Source organism: Centroberyx gerrardi, chromosome 23 (genome assembly GCF_048128805.1).
Source record: "Centroberyx gerrardi isolate f3 chromosome 23, fCenGer3.hap1.cur.20231027, whole genome shotgun sequence".
Lineage (NCBI taxonomy): Eukaryota > Metazoa > Chordata > Actinopteri > Beryciformes > Berycidae > Centroberyx > Centroberyx gerrardi.
In genome coordinates, this window is record NC_136019.1 from 4,621,574 (window position 1) to 4,638,253 (window position 16,680).

Sequence of the window (16,680 nt, forward strand, 5' to 3'; positions counted from 1 at the left end):
GGCTCCGCAAGGACTCTGTGATGATTCATTGTACGCACCCTGAGCCAGAGTGGTATGTCTGCGAAGGCCTCCCCCATCCCTGACATGCGCAACTCATACTTACCTGGCAGGGGAGATACCATGATCAAGAAGGTGGTTCACCCAGGGCGAGGCTCAGCCATTGCACTCCGGTTGTGCTGACCCCTGCGAATTCCCCAAATGTGGGAGTCTCGACTGCATAATTTCTGGTAGTGGGGGACTGCGTTCGCGCTCTCCCCTGATGTTTTGTTGAAGTGAATGGAAGCCACGGTGACAGCGGGCGTTGGGTTTGTGACCGGCGCTTTGCGAGGCAAACAGTCGGCTGGGCCGCCTCCTAGCGCACCGGCCTGGCAAATTGGGTTTGCTACTTTTGCAGTTTACCCTTCGCGAAACTTGACAGCGTTGCTGTGCAGCGGTTTGTGGTCTACACTCTGAAGCAGCGGGCTGCTGTGATGCAAGTTGTTCACGTCCACGCCGATCCTGTCACAAACAAGAAGCAGTAGTAGTGCCCTATCGACTGGGACAAAATGACTGTGTGCCCTTTGTTTGTTGATCTTTTCTTTCTCCATTTAAGAGATGTGTGTTAAACATTCTTTCATTGCTGGCATGCTGTGCTTTTTGGCTTTGTTGCAATTGCTGCTGGGCTGCCGTTGCTTTTTCGGAGATAAAATACGTCGCCAAGTGGTTTTGGATCCAGTTTCGTGTTGTTTGGTAGAGCAATGCGTGATGGGAAAAAAATAGAAAAACCTAAACAGAAATAGCGTGCGTACCATGTATCCTAGTCAAATTGCAGCTCTGTTTGCAACTTGTCAGCGGCTGTGGTACAAAATGAGGATGAGCTGCTGCTACTGTTAAAGGCTCCGCAAGGACTCTGTGATGATTCATTGTACGCACCCTGAGCCAGAGTGGTATGTCTGCGAAGGCCTCCCCCATCCCTGACATGCGCAACTCATACTTACCTGGCAGGGGAGATACCATGATCAAGAAGGTGGTTCACCTAGGGCGAGGCTCAGCCATTGCACTCCGGTTGTGCTGACCCCTGCGAATTCCCCAAATGTGGGAATCTCGACTGCATAATTTCTGGTAGTGGGGGACTGCGTTCGCGCTCTCCCCTGATGTTTTGTTGAAGTGAATGGAAGCCACGGTGACAGCGGGCGTTGGGTTTGTGACCGGCGCTTTGCGAGGCAAACAGTCGGCTGGGCCGCCTCCTAGCGCACCGGCCTGGCAAATTGGGTTTGCTACTTTTGCAGTTTACCCTTCGCGAAACTTGACAGCGTTGCTGTGCAGCGGTTTGTGGTCTACACTCTGAAGCAGCGGGCTGCTGTGATGCAAGTTGTTCACGTCCACGCCGATCCTGTCACAAACAGGAAGCAGTAGTAGTGCCCTATCGACTGGGACAAAATGACTGTGTGCCCTTTGTTTGTTGATCTTTTCTTTCTCCATTTAAGAGATGTGTGTTAAACATTCTTTCATTGCTGGCATGCTGTGCTTTTTGGCTTTGTTGCAATTGCTGCTGGGCTGCCGTTGCTTTTTCGGAGATAAAATACGTCGCCAAGTGGTTTTGGATCCAGTTTCGTGTTGTTTGGTAGAGCAATGCGTGATGGGAAAAAAATAGAAAAACCTAAACAGAAATAGCGTGCGTACCATGTATCCTAGTCAAATTGCAGCTCTGTTTGCAACTTGTCAGCGGCTGTGGTACAAAATGAGGATGAGCTGCTGCTACTGTTAAAGGCTCCGCAAGGACTCTGTGATGATTGATTGTACGCACCCTGAGCCAGAGTGGTATGTCTGCGAAGGCCTCCCCCATCCCTGACATGCGCAACTCATACTTACCTGGCAGGGGAGATACCATGATCAAGAAGGTGGTTCACCCAGGGCGAGGCTCAGCCATTGCACTCCGGTTGTGCTGACCCCTGCGAATTCCCCAAATGTGGGAATCTTGACTGCATAATTTCTGGTAGTGGGTGACTGCGTTCGCGCTCTCCCCTGATGTTTTGTTGAAGTGAATGGAAGCCACGGTGACAGCGGGCGTTGGGTTTGTGACCGGCGCTTTGCGAGGCAAACAGTCGGCTGGGCCGCCTCCTAGCGCACCGGCCTGGCAAATTGGGTTTGCTACTTTTGCAGTTTACCCTTCGCGAAACTTGACAGCGTTGCTGTGCAGCGGTTTGCTGTGATGCAAGTTGTTCACGTCCACGCCGATCCTGTCACAAACAGGAAGCAGTAGTAGTGCCCTATCGACTGGGACAAAATGACTGTGTGCCCTTTGTTTGTTGATCTTTTCTTTCTCCATTTAAGAGATGTGTGTTAAACATTCTTTCATTGCTGGCATGCTGTGCTTTTTGGCTTTGTTGCAATTGCTGCTGGGCTGCCGTTGCTTTTTCGGAGATAAAATACGTCGCCAAGTGGTTTTGGATCCAGTTTCGTGTTGTTTGGTAGAGCAATGCGTGATGGGAAAAAAATAGAAAAACCTAAACAGAAATAGCGTGCGTACCATGTATCCTAGTCAAATTGCAGCTCTGTTTGCAACTTGTCAGCGGCTGTGGTACAAAATGAGGATGAGCTGCTGCTACTGTTAAAGGCTCCGCAAGGACTCTGTGATGATTCATTGTACGCACCCTGAGCCAGAGTGGTATGTCTGCGAAGGCCTCCCCCATCCCTGACATGCGCAACTCATACTTACCTGGCAGGGGAGATACCATGATCAAGAAGGTGGTTCACCCAGGGCGAGGCTCAGCCATTGCACTCCGGTTGTGCTGACCCCTGCGAATTCCCCAAATGTGGGAATCTCGACTGCATAATTTCTGGTAGTGGGGGACTGCGTTCGCGCTCTCCCCTGATGTTTTGTTGAAGTGAATGGAAGCCACGGTGACAGCGGGCGTTGGGTTTGTGACCGGCGCTTTGCGAGGCAAACAGTCGGCTGGGCCGCCTCCTAGCGCACCGGCCTGGCAAATTGGGTTTGCTACTTTTGCAGTTTACTCTTCGCGAAACTTGACAGCGTTGCTGTGCCACTTGGAGACCTTACAGATCCTACAAACTCTGGTTTTCTGTGGGTGGGAGGTTGTCATTGGAGGTGATTTCAACTGCATTGTCAACAGAATGGACCGGTTGTCTACATCTGCCACCACTGTTAGGCTGAACGCTAGCTCTTATGTACTGGGTAATCTAATTAAAGACTGCAACTTGACAGATACCTTTAGGTTTAAAAACACCCTAACCCCAGGTTTCACATGGTCAAAGAGCAGAATCTTCTCCCATATTGATTTCCTTTTCACCTTATTGGGGGTGATTCCATTAGACTGCTTCACAACACCAGTCCCTTTCTCAGACCATTCAAAACTCACCTGCTCCCTTGACATTCCAGGGATAATTCAACCTCGTCCAGGACCCTGGAAATTGAATACAAGCCTACTAGAAAACAACAATGTAGTATCAAAATTCAAAATCAAATTAAAACAATGGAAATCCTTGCAGTTTATGTATGAATCTGTGGGGGACTGGTGGGAAGACATAAAGCAGAGATCAAGATCTTTTTTCATGTTGGAGGGTAGGAGGGCTGCAGCCAAGAAGCATGCTTTCCAAGGTAGACTTCAAGGGAAACTTCAGTGCTGCTACCTTCTTGCCCTCTCTGGTTTTGATGTGGGGGAAGACATTTCTAAACTTAAAAAGGAAATGATGAGACTAGCTAACGAAAAAAGCAGAGGTCTTCTTACAAGAAGTCGAATACAACATTTAGAGGACAATGAAAAATGTACCCGGTATTTTTTCAAAAAACTGGCAAAGTCAAAACACTGTGTACAATCGGTGCTAGACCAAGAGGAGAAAGAGGTGTGTGACACTCAACATATCCTTGGCGTTGTCAATTCCTTCTATTCCAATCTCTATCAAGAAAGAGAGACATCCAAAGACACAATCAGTTTTTTTCTCTCCCAGTTAACCACTGAACTTGACAATACAGCCAGAGACCTGTTAGAGGAGGACTTGACAACTGCTGAGCTAACTAAGGCCATGCAGAGTATGGAGAATAACAAGACTCCAGGTGTAGACGGCTTACCTAAGGAATTCTATGCCACCTTCTGGGACCAGCTCAAAGACCCCCTTTTAGAGGTGTTCAAAGAGGGTTTTTCCAGAGGCACACTACTACCCCCATCACTGCAGAAAGGCTCCATTTCTCTCCTGTTTAAAAATGGACAAAAAGAGGACCTGAAGAATTGGAGACCTCTGACACTGTTGGAGGTAGATGCCAAGATACTGTCAAAGGCTTTATTTTTCCGAATTCAACCCATAGTAGACAGGGTAGTAGACATTGACCAGACCTGTGGTGTCCCGGGTCGGTCCATGTCTGACAGTCTAGCCCTGGTCAGAGACTCCTACCTCTACTGCCAAGACCGTAACCTCCCACTATGTGTCCTGTGTTTGGATTTGGAGAAAGCCTTTGACAGTGTTAGCCATCACTATCTCAAGGCCGTCCTCGCCCATCTGAATTTTGGTCAGGTTTTTAGGAGGTGGGTAGACTTGTTATATACAGGGTGTAACAGTGTAGTGATGGTGAATGGAGAGAGCACAGACCCCTTAGATATACGATCAGGTGTTCGGCAGGGCTGCCCACTTTCCCCCATCCTGTTCATCTTGGCCATTGAACCCCTGGCCTGTGCTTTAAGGAACAACAGGAACATCAAAGGGATACCAGTGCCAGGTAGCACAGGTAGGCAGGCAAAATTGTCCCTTTATATGGATGACCTAACCCTGCTTTTGTCTGACAACAGGTCAGTCAGGGAAACTTTGGCCTTATGTGAGATTTTCACTTTGGCCTCAGGCACAAAGGTCAACAAGGACAAAAGTGAGACTTTCCACCTCAACTGGCAGGAACCCATTGAAGACCTGGGCCTGTTAGAGAGGGAGAATCTGTATGAATCTGTGGGGGACTGGTGGGAAGACATAAAGCAGAGATCAAGATCTTTTTTCATGTTGGAGGGTAGGAGGGCTGCAGCCAAGAAGCATGCTTTCCAAGGTAGACTTCAAGGGAAACTTCAGTGCTGCTACCTTCTTGCCCTCTCTGGTTTTGATGTGGGGGAAGACATTTCTAAACTTAAAAAGGAAATGATGAGACTAGCTAACGAAAAAAGCAGAGGTCTTCTTACAAGAAGTCGAATACAACATTTAGAGGACAATGAAAAATGTACCCGGTATTTTTTCAAAAAACTGGCAAAGTCAAAACACTGTGTACAATCGGTGCTAGACCAAGAGGAGAAAGAGGTGTGTGACACTCAACATATCCTTGGCGTTGTCAATTCCTTCTATTCCAATCTCTATCAAGAAAGAGAGACATCCAAAGACACAATCAGTTTTTTTCTCTCCCAGTTAACCACTGAACTTGACAATACAGCCAGAGACCTGTTAGAGGAGGACTTGACAACTGCTGAGCTAACTAAGGCCATGCAGAGTATGGAGAATAACAAGACTCCAGGTGTAGACGGCTTACCTAAGGAATTCTATGCCACCTTCTGGGACCAGCTCAAAGACCCCCTTTTAGAGGTGTTCAAAGAGGGTTTTTCCAGAGGCACACTACTACCCCCATCACTGCAGAAAGGCTCCATTTCTCTCCTGTTTAAAAATGGACAAAAAGAGGACCTGAAGAATTGGAGACCTCTGACACTGTTGGAGGTAGATGCCAAGATACTGTCAAAGGCTTTATTTTTCCGAATTCAACCCATAGTAGACAGGGTAGTAGACATTGACCAGACCTGTGGTGTCCCGGGTCGGTCCATGTCTGACAGTCTAGCCCTGGTCAGAGACTCCTACCTCTACTGCCAAGACCGTAACCTCCCACTATGTGTCCTGTGTTTGGATTTGGAGAAAGCCTTTGACAGTGTTAGCCATCACTATCTCAAGGCCGTCCTCGCCCATCTGAATTTTGGTCAGGTTTTTAGGAGGTGGGTAGACTTGTTATATACAGGGTGTAACAGTGTAGTGATGGTGAATGGAGAGAGCACAGACCCCTTAGATATACGATCAGGTGTTCGGCAGGGCTGCCCACTTTCCCCCATCCTGTTCATCTTGGCCATTGAACCCCTGGCCTGTGCTTTAAGGAACAACAGGAACATCAAAGGGATACCAGTGCCAGGTAGCACAGGTAGGCAGGCAAAATTGTCCCTTTATATGGATGACCTAACCCTGCTTTTGTCTGACAACAGGTCAGTCAGGGAAACTTTGGCCTTATGTGAGATTTTCACTTTGGCCTCAGGCACAAAGGTCAACAAGGACAAAAGTGAGACTTTCCACCTCAACTGGCAGGAACCCATTGAAGACCTGGGCCTGTTAGAGAGGGAGAACACCATCAAGGTGTTGGGAGTCCAGATGGGAAAAAACATGGAGTCCTGTAATTGGGATTCCAAAGTGCCAAAATTAAGAGGCAAGCTAATGCAGTGGCAGGACAGAGAACTCTCACTTACTGGGAAAGTCTTGGTCGTAAAAGCAGAAGTCCTGGCCTCTTTAACACACCTGGCGGCCACTTTCCCCATCCCCCACAAGGTAATGTTGTCACTTAGAAAGACCATTTTTCATTTTATTTGGGGAAGCTAACATGAGAAATTGAAAAGAGACATCATGTACAGGCCTGTGGCCAAAGGAGGTAAAGCAGTCCCAGAGATAGAAGGGAAATTAAAAGCCATGTTTCTGACCCCTATCTTGAAAGCCTGCCTGAGCAGCGAAAAAGGCCCTACTTGGACCCATTTTGCAAACCTGTGGGTAGGGCGCAACATACTGACTGCCTGGGGCAAAAGACCATCTTTAAGTGTGCCGTATGCAGAAAGCTGCCCACCAGTCTATAGTATGGTAAGCAAAATCTTAACACAGGGACTTGCAGTAATCCCACCAGACAAAATATCAAGAGCAGATATTGAGAAGGTATTGTCCCCTCAGTTATCAAGACTAGCTCCTGTGGGCACACTGACAGAGGAAAGATGCAAACGAGTTTGGGCTAATGTCAACAACAACATATTGACCAACACACATAAAGACTTAGCCTGGCAAATCGCCCATCAGTGTTTGCCTACGAGAGCTTTTCTTGAGAGGAGACACTGCGCTCGCAGTGCCAGTTGCCCTAGGCCGACTTGTAGTGTCGATGAATCTGTTGTCCACCTGTTTTGGTCTTGCCCTTTTGCCAAAGGAGTGTGGTCGCTAGTATTCCCCTGGCTGCGGGACCTGTACAGGGCCCCGTTGAGCTATGATGACATAGCATATGGGTTTGTACAAGGCACACCCCCAGCAAACGTGAACAAATGGTGGGTAGTTATAAATTGTGTCAAAGAAAGCTTGTGGAAAGCCAGAAATGTATGGGTGTTTAAAAAGTACTGTGTCCCAAAAGAAGTTGTTATAAAAAGCATGTTGAACATTTTCGGAGATTACATCCTGAAGGACAAATCATGCAAAGAAAACAAAGAAAAATTGCAAATGTGGAAGGTTCCTAGTAATTATTTTGTGTAGATTTATAATAAGTATATGTAAACAATTATACACTGTAAGATTGTCTGAACGGTATTGCATTGCTCTTTATCATACAATATGGTTTAGTTTTTGAATTGCATTGCCAATACAGATTTTGAATCAAATGTTTGTATATAGTCAATAGTTACAGTGTACGTTTTTTTAGCGTATTGCATTTATTGTACTGTGTTGCATTTGGAATGGTAATATAATGTACATTGTTGGGGACAGATGTTGTTATCTGCTTTGTTGTACCTTTGAAATGGACTCAATAAACTTTTAAAAATTGAAAATTGGTTCACCCAGGGTACCCAGCGGTCCACAACCATCAAGCTGAGCCAGTCCTGGATGACCAAGTGGAGTTGCCTACTGCCATTGCAAGAGTCCCAATAACAAAAGAGGAGCAGGCAGCTCAGCAAGGGTGAGCTGTTGGACTGGAGTGCCGATCCAGCTGACATTCCCGGGGATGACAGAAATTCCTTGCTGCCCTTCAGCCCCAACCGCCTGACCTATTCCTGCAAATTCCACTGCCATTTCTGCCAAAGATTGCAGAGACCTCCTGGAGGTCATGATGGCTGACCTCCCACCAACCCCAGAAGGCCGCCCCAACATCCCTGATTCGAGGGAGCTTTTGGAGGTGGCCGAGGAACTGCCTCAGTCCCTGCCCCTGTTCTTGGACAGCTCACCAGTGTGCCAGATATCATCCCAGAAGCGCCAACAGGAGACATCAGGAGACTTTGGAAACTGCAAATAACAGTATTGGCCTTGACTACCCTTCCCCTTACAAACCCCTCATGGCCCCCCTCTCAATGGTTACCCTCAACACCAGAGGCCTTAATGACCCTGTTAAGTGCCAGACTGTTTTTGACCATTTGTACGATGGTACTGGTGACATATTCCTTCTACAAGAGTGCAATATTCCCTATAAGGACAATTATAGTCTTTTCAAAAAAAAGAGGGTGGGAGGTTGTCATTGGAGGTGATTTCAACTGCATTGTCAACAGAATGGACCGGTTGTCTACATCTGCCACCACTGTTAGGCTGGACACCTGCTCTTATGTACTGGGTAATCTAATTAAAGACTGCAACTTGACAGATACCTTTAGGTTTAAAAACACCCTAACCCCAGGTTTCACATGGTCAAACGGCAGAACCTTCTCCCGTATTGATTTCCTTTTCACCTTATTGGGGGTGATTCCATTAGACTGCTTCATAACACCAGTCCCTTTCTCAGACCATTCAAAACTCACCTGCTCCCTTGACATTCCAGGGATAATTCAACCTCGTCCAGGCCCCTGGAAATTGAATACAAGCCTACTAGAAAACAACAATGTAGTATCAAAATTCAAAATCAAATTAAAACAGTGGAAATCCTTGCAGTTTATGTATGAATCTGTGGGGGACTGGTGGGAAGACATAAAGCAGAGATCAAGGTCCTTTTTCATGTTGGAGGGTAAGAGGGCTGCAGCCAAGAAGCATGCTTTCGAAGGTAGACTTCAAGGAAAACTTCAGCGCTGCTACCTTCTTGCCCTCTCTGGTTTTGATGTGGGGGAAGACATTTCTAAACTTAAAAAGGAAATGATGAGACTAGCTAACGAAAAAAGCAGAGGTCTTCTTACAAGAAGTCGAATACAACATTTAGAGGAGAATGAAAAATGTACCCGGTATTTTTTCAAAAAACTGGCAAAGTCAAAACACTGTATACAATCGGTGCTAGACCAAGAGGGGAAAGAGGTGTGTGACACTCAACATATCCTTGGCGTTGTCAAGTCCTTCTATTCCAATCTCTATCAAGAAAGAGAGACATCCAAAGACACAATCAGTTTTTTTCTCTCCCAGTTAACCACTGAACTTGACAATACAGCCAGAGACCTGTTAGAGGAGGACTTGACAACTGCTGAGCTAACTAAGGCAATGCAGAGTATGGAGAATAACAAGACTCCAGGTGTAGATGGCTTACCTAAGGAATTCTATGCCACCTTCTGGGACCAGCTCAAAGACCCCCTTTTAGAGGTGTTCAAAGAGGGTATTTCCAGAGGCACACTACTACCCCCATCACTGCAGAAAGGCTCCATTTCTCTCCTGTTTAAAAATGGACAAAAAGAGGACCTGAAGAATTGGAGACCTCTGACACTGTTGGAGGTAGATGCCAAGATACTGTCACAGGCTTTATTTTTCCGAATTCAACCCATAGTAGACAGGGTAGTAGACATTGACCAGACCTGTGGTGTCCCGGGTCGGTCCATGTCTGACAGTCTAGCCCTGGTCAGAGACTCCTACCTCTACTGCCAAGACCGTAACCTCCCCCTATGTGTCCTGTGTTTGGATTTGGAGAAAGCGTTTGACAGTGTTAGCCATCACTATCTCAAGGCCGTCCTCACCCATCTGAATTTTGGTCAGGTTTTTAGGAGGTGGGTAGACTTGTTATATACAGGGTGTAACAGTGTAGTGATGGTGAATGGAGAGAGCACAGACCCCTTAGATATACGATCAGGTGTTCGGCAGGGCTGCCCACTTTCCCCCATCCTGTTCATCTTGGCCATTGAACCCCTGGCCTGTGCTTTAAGGAACAACAGGAACATCAAAGGGATACCAGTGCCAGGTAGCACAGGTAGGCAGGCAAAATTGTCCCTTTTTATGGATGACCTAACCCTGCTTTTCTCTGACAACAGGTCAGTCAGGGAAACTTTGGCCTTATGTGAGATTTTCACTTTGGCCTCGGGCACAAAGGTCAACAAGGACAAAAGTGAGACTCTCCACCTCAACTGGCAGGAACCCATTGACAACACAAAACATGGAGTCCTGTAATTGGGATTCCAAACTGCCAAAATTAAGAAGCAAGCTAATGCAGTGGCAGGACAGAGAGCTCTCACTTACTGGGAAAGTCTTGGTCGTATAAGCAGAAGTCCTGGCCTCTTTAACATACCTGGCGGCAACTTTCCCCATCCCCCACAAGGTCATGGTGTCACTTAGAAAGACCATTTTTCATTTTATTTGGGGAAGCCAACATGAGAAATTGAAAAGAGACATCATGTACAGGCCTGTGGCCAAAGGAGGTAAAGCAGTCCCAGAGGTAGAAGGTTAAAAAAGAAGTTAAAAGCCATGTTTTTAACCCCTATCTTGAAAGCCTGCCTGAGCAGGGAAAAAGGCCCTATTTGGACCCATTTTGCAAACCTGTGGGTAGGGCGTAACATACTGACTGCCTGGGGCAGAAGACCACCTTTAAGTGTGCCGTATGCAGAAAGCTGCCCACCAGTCTATAGCATGGTAAGCAAAATCTTAACACAGGGACTTGCAGTAATCCCACCAGACAAAATATCAAGAGCATATATTGAGAAGGTATTGTCCCCTCAGCTATCAAGACTAGCTCCTGTGGGCACACTGACAGAGGAAAGATGGAAACGAGTTTGGGCTAATGTCAACAACAACATATTGACCAACACACACAAAGACTTAGCCTGGCAAATCGCCCATCAGTGTTTGCCTACGAGAGCTTTTCTTGAGAGGAGACACTGCACTCACAGTGCCAGTTGCCCTAGACCGACTTGTGGTGTCGATGAATCTGTTGTCCACCTGTTTTGGTCTTGCCCTTTTGCCAAAGGAGTGTGGTCGCTAGTATTTCCCTGGCTGCAGGACCTGTACAGGGCCCCGTTGAGCTATGATGACATAGCATATGGGTTTGTACAAGGCACACCCCCAGCAAACGTGAACAAATGGTGGGTAATTATAAATTGTGTCAAAGAAAGCTTGTGGAAAGCCAGAAATGTATGGGTGTTTAAAAAGTACTGTGTCCCAAAAGAAGTTGTTATAAAAAAGCATGTTGAACATTTTCAGAGACTACATCCTGAAGGAAAAATCATGCAAAGAAAACAAAAAAAAAATTGCAAATGTGGAAGGTTCCTAGTAATTATTTTTTGTAGATTTATAATAAGTATATGTAAACAATTATACACTGTAAGATTGTCTGAACGGTATTGCATTGCCCTTTATTATACAGTATGGTTTAGTTTTTGAATTGCATTGCCAATATAGATTTTGAATCAAATCTTTGTATATAGTCAGTAATTACAGTGTACGATTTTTTAACACATTGCATTTTATTGTACTGTATTGCATTTGGAATTATAATGTACATTGTCGGGGACAGATTTTGATATCTGCTATGTTGTATCTTTGAAATGCACTTAATAAACTTTTAAAAATTGAAAAATTTTAATTGTTTCTTGTGAAAGAATTGTGTATATATACTGAACAAAAATATAAATGCAACACTTTTGGTTTTGCTCCCGATTTTTCATGAGTTGAAATAAAAGATCTAAGACTTTTTCTATGCACACAAAAGGCTTATTTCTCTAAAATTTTGTTCACAAATGTGTTTAAATCCGTGTTAGTGAGCACTTCTGCTTTGCCGATAATCCATCCACCTGACAGGTGTGGCATATCAAGATGCTGATTAAACAGCATGATTATTGCACAGGTGTGCCTTGGGCTGGTCACAATAAAAGGCCACTCTAAAATGTGCAGTTTTATCTTGAAAAAAAACATTTATTAGGCACTGAACTATGGATCTCACATTACTAGGGCTACAGATATGCATTTTTTGAAAACCAATCAGTATCTGGTGTGACCACCATTTGCCTCATGCAGTGCGACACATCTCTTTCGCATAGAGTTGATCAAGTTGTTGATTGTGGCCTGTGGAATGTTGGTCCACTCCTCTTCAATGGCTGTGCGAAGTTGCTGGATATTGGCAGGAACGCACACCTGCAGTCAATTTTCCCTTTATAAATCACAGTCCACCTGGGACATGTGCGCACGTGGATCAGCCTCATATCCCGCCCCATACACGCCCAAATCCAACCATAAATGGTCAATGCAAATCCCCACATGAATATTGATGCATATAAATGAGCCTCCTGATCAATGGTACCTTACGGTGAATCATGGCAACAACTGAGAGGAAGACGAAGAAAAGGAACTTCTCTGAGACAGAAATCGAGGTGCTTGTGGGTGAGGTGGAGGTCAGAAAGAATATATTGTTTGGTAGCCACAGCAGCGGGGAGAAAATGCAGCGAGTGGCAACATGTTGCTGCTGTGGTGAATGCAGTGAGTGCGACAGACAGGACAGTACCAGAAATAAAGAAAACGTTTTCAGATCTGAAGGTGGAGGCAAAAAAAAGAATTGCATCCCACCGTCAGAGCGTGTCTGCTACTGGTGGGGGCAGGGGCACACCCGAGCTCACACCGCTGGACACCCAAATCGCCTCAATACTTGGGGAGGCAAGTGTGTGTGGCATAGAGAAAGTTAACATACTGTGTGGGGTTCCACAGGGGTCAGTTCTTGGACCCCTATTATTTAACCTCTATATGCTCCCTCTTGGTCTGGTTATAAGAAAACACAACATATGCTACCATAGCTATGCCAATAACTCTCAGCTATACATTTCATTGTCACCGGGAAATCTGAGTCCCATTGACACACGTATCAATTGTATAGATGACATAAACAACTGGATGTCGCAAAACTTTCTTCAGTTGAATAAGGACAAAACAGAGATACTTGTAGTAGGACATAAAGCACGCTGACAATAAGTTACCGCCTATCTAGACTCCCTTTCTCTCAAGAACAGTGAGAAGGTCAGAAACCTTGGTGTAACTCTAGACTGTGATCTGAACTTTGACAGCCACATAAACAACATTACCAAAACAGCTTTTTATTATCTTAAGAACATTTCAAAAATATAAGAGGTTTTTTATCGCATGCAGATTCTGAAAAAATTGTTCATGCCTTTGTTACCAGGAGACTTGATTATTGTAATGTCCTCTTCTGTGGTCTACCTAAAAAGACCATACATCAGCTGCAGCTCATTCAAAATGCAGCTGCCAGGGTGTTGACGAGGACAAAGAGAACAGACCATATTACACCTGTTCTGAAATCACTGCACTGGCTTCCTGTACAATCACAAATTGATTTTAAGATCCTGCTACTTGTGTATAAGGCACTAAATGGCCTATCTCCGTTCTACATTTCCCATATTCTTGTCAAATACGAGCCAATTAGGTCTCTCAGAACATCTGCCTGTAACCTCTTAGTTGTCCCAAGAACAAAATCCAAATCTGGTGATATGGCCTTTAGTCACTACGCTCCCAGCTGTTGGAACAAGCTGCCAGCTGATCTAACGTGTGCGACAAGCTTAACTTCTTTTAAAAGTAACCTCAAAACCTTCCTGTTCTCCAGAGCCTTTGATTAGAGCCTATATATTGCACTCTTGTATTATTGTTACTACTGTTACATCCATCTTATGTTATTTTATCATTGTTTTTATTCATATTTCATATTTTATTGCTCTTGTAGTATTATTTTATTGTTTTATTATCCTTTGTATTGATCTGTCTTGTGTTGTGTGGTTTTTATTGCTATTTTACTTATTACTAATGTTTTTAATTACTTTTCTGTGAAGCACATTGAGCTGCTTGTGCATGAAATGTGCTATATAAATAAAGTCTGACTTGACTTAAACCCAGTGGCGGTCTTTAAGCTGACTAATCAGCTGACTAAGTGGGGCCGGACTATATGGCTCTCATTGATTGACAAAACAAACGATAATACAAACTACTACTATGTATTAGTTGAAATTATAAATTCACTCTTAGTTTGATATAGCGAAATTAAGTCATATTTCCTAATTGGCGATTTAATTATTATAGGAAAACTCTTAACATTTTTAAAATAAATTAACAGTCCTAAATAGTCCACAAGTCACCTTGGCCATCAGCAGAGGAATGGAAACAAAATGCTGTGTTGCGAATGGAGCAGCCACACAGCCATGATTAGTTAGTACCGGGATGTAAACAGTAACCTGATAGCTCGTCTTCTGCTGCCCTACAAACTTTAAAGGTAGGTAACATTTTTACCTTGTGGTATTTACGTTAGTGGAATTATTTAACCGATAACCATGTCACAGTGCTTCAATGCACTGAATTGAATTGAATTGAGTTGAATTGTACACACGCCCCATGGGTCTGTACAGGATGTGTGCTTGTTCCCATACCAGCTTTGGCGGAATACTCAGGTGTTTGATAGTGATATCGGGTCTGTCCGGGCCAACCTGCTTGATATGAAGCTTTTCCTGTAGAGTAAACCGTTTAAAATGTGTATTTCTTAGAGATTCAACTCTTAAAAACAAATATATATATTTTTTGCCCCCCATATTTGCTGCCCCCTGAGCTCCAGTGGGCCAGCCGCCACTGTTTAAACCCCTGTTTGGCAGACCTATAAAGAGTGGTGGATAGTAGGGTTAGGGTTAGGGTTAGGGTTGGGTTTAAAGAGGGGATTTGGAAATACAGAAAATTGTTGAGTTTTAATCATTTTTGCTGTTACACCTGAATCTGTAATTAATTTAAATATTCTGTGAAAGATTACATGCATAGAGATAAGATATATGATACTGAAAAAAATTGACTTAATGCACAATGTTTTTTTATGAATGATCCTTTAAGGAAAAATTCCTCATAGGTAATTTGTAAAATGCTAAAAATATATTCTCCTTTTTAACTTCTTTGAAACATAAGCATATTTTATGTAGGCCCACATGCCTATTATCATTATGTGACTTGATCTATCGATTCATGTAATTTTGTCTTGTTGTTTTGCCAAACTTAATTCAGCTGCAAAGCCAGTGCTTTGGTCCTTGCTGCAAAATCTCTTGCCTCAGACTTGCCGTAAGTCAGTTCATGCGGAAGCTAGCCCAGCAGTACACATAAAAATGGCTGCCACTCCGACCATCCAGGAACATTGATTGGAGTTGGAAACACTGTTCTATTTATTTAAGTTTTGTGGTTTTGCCATAGTTCCTAACTGGGAAATAAACCATTAAGATTTTGATCCTGTAGTTTGTTTGTTTTTTTAAAGTCTCGACTGAATGTGTATGTAGGACACTTTCTTTTTTTCTCTTTTTTAATACCAAATTTTCTGTAAACTTACCTATGTAACTTCTAGAATTGTAAATTGTAATCTAAAAATTATAACATGCTGGATTTATGTGATGCTATAATCAGATGTTTTACCAGGGTCCAGTAGAGAGATGTGACTGTTAATTGAAGTTAATTGGTAACAGGTGGTGCATGCTGATGGCTTCTATTCTCTGCTGCTGGATTTGTTTGTTTGACACATCTGAAGGGTTAGGGTTAGGGTTAACCCTAACCTGAAACATCTGTCTGTTTCTTGTGTACTCATCTTGAATATGTAGAGTATTCAGTTTAATTGTCCTGACTGTGGTCTGTGCTTATATAATCTCAAACTGGTTTTAGACCCTTGATCTATACATAGACACTCGACTTGTGGAATTAACCAATCTGGCTCATTTTGCTTGTGTGCCAAGTCCCTGAAATTACCTGTAAGTTTCTGGATAGAGGAGAAGCACTGCAAAATCAATTATACAAAACATTTCTAAACATTTTTTTTTAATGAAAATAACCTTTACAGATTGTTTCATAGACACCAGGTAATGACAGAACATGAGAAAGTGAAAAATACCCCCTCTTTATTCAATTAAATTCAAAGAGGCTTTATTGGCATGACCATATACAGTACAGTATTGCCAAAGCACATTCCTAAGGTCAAATAACAGAATAACAAGTAGGAATAAGAATGATTAGGTCTATTTAGATTAAAATAACAATCACTAACAATCGGAAGTAACAGTTATAAACCAGTAGAATGGTAACAGTAACGGTATTGTCAATAGCTATGTGTGTGTGTGTGTGTGTGTGTGTGTGTGGTCACTCTCTGTCCCTCAGAGTCTGGCAGGCAGAAACATAATCTGCTGCCAGTGTGTTGCTCTCTCTGTATTCCCCTAACAGGATTGGTATTCTGCTTTCATTTGTCATGTTATCAAAATTACGATGTTTATGTCTAAATTTGTTATAATATTTTTCCATATAATTTTCTTTGGGCAGCCATGTTTTCTTGTAGCGGCCTGTCTCGATGGCCAGGCTGTGCTGGCTGAGTCTGTACCTGGTCAATGTGGTTCTGAGTTTAATGTCAGTCACCATGGACAGGTAATCTGCCATGGTGTACTGTCTTTTTAGGGCCAGACAGCACTGCATTTTGCTTTGTGCTCATGTTTGTGTGTTCCAATAGGTGATGTAGTTTTGTTTTTGTTGTGTTATAATTTGGTT

General features: G+C 43.9%; 1 protein-coding gene and 4 non-coding genes across 5 annotated transcripts in view; 4 read left to right on the forward strand and 1 right to left on the reverse strand.

Moving 5' to 3' along the window:
* The window catches only part of col4a6 (collagen, type IV, alpha 6), a 444,271-nt gene that overhangs the window by 181,027 nt on the left and 246,564 nt on the right, over positions 1 to 16,680 (reverse strand). The window lies entirely within an intron of this gene.
* On the forward strand, positions 96 to 259 carry LOC144537984 (U1 spliceosomal RNA). Its single transcript, XR_013503994.1, has one exon. It is a non-coding gene; the product is annotated as a U1 spliceosomal RNA (small nuclear RNA).
* Positions 970 to 1,133, forward strand: LOC144537983 (U1 spliceosomal RNA). The gene has a single exon (XR_013503993.1). It is a non-coding gene; the product is annotated as a U1 spliceosomal RNA (small nuclear RNA).
* Positions 1,844 to 2,007, forward strand: LOC144538006 (U1 spliceosomal RNA). Its single transcript, XR_013504016.1, has one exon. It is a non-coding gene; the product is annotated as a U1 spliceosomal RNA (small nuclear RNA).
* LOC144537981 (U1 spliceosomal RNA) lies at positions 2,691 to 2,854 on the forward strand. Its single transcript, XR_013503991.1, has one exon. It is a non-coding gene; the product is annotated as a U1 spliceosomal RNA (small nuclear RNA).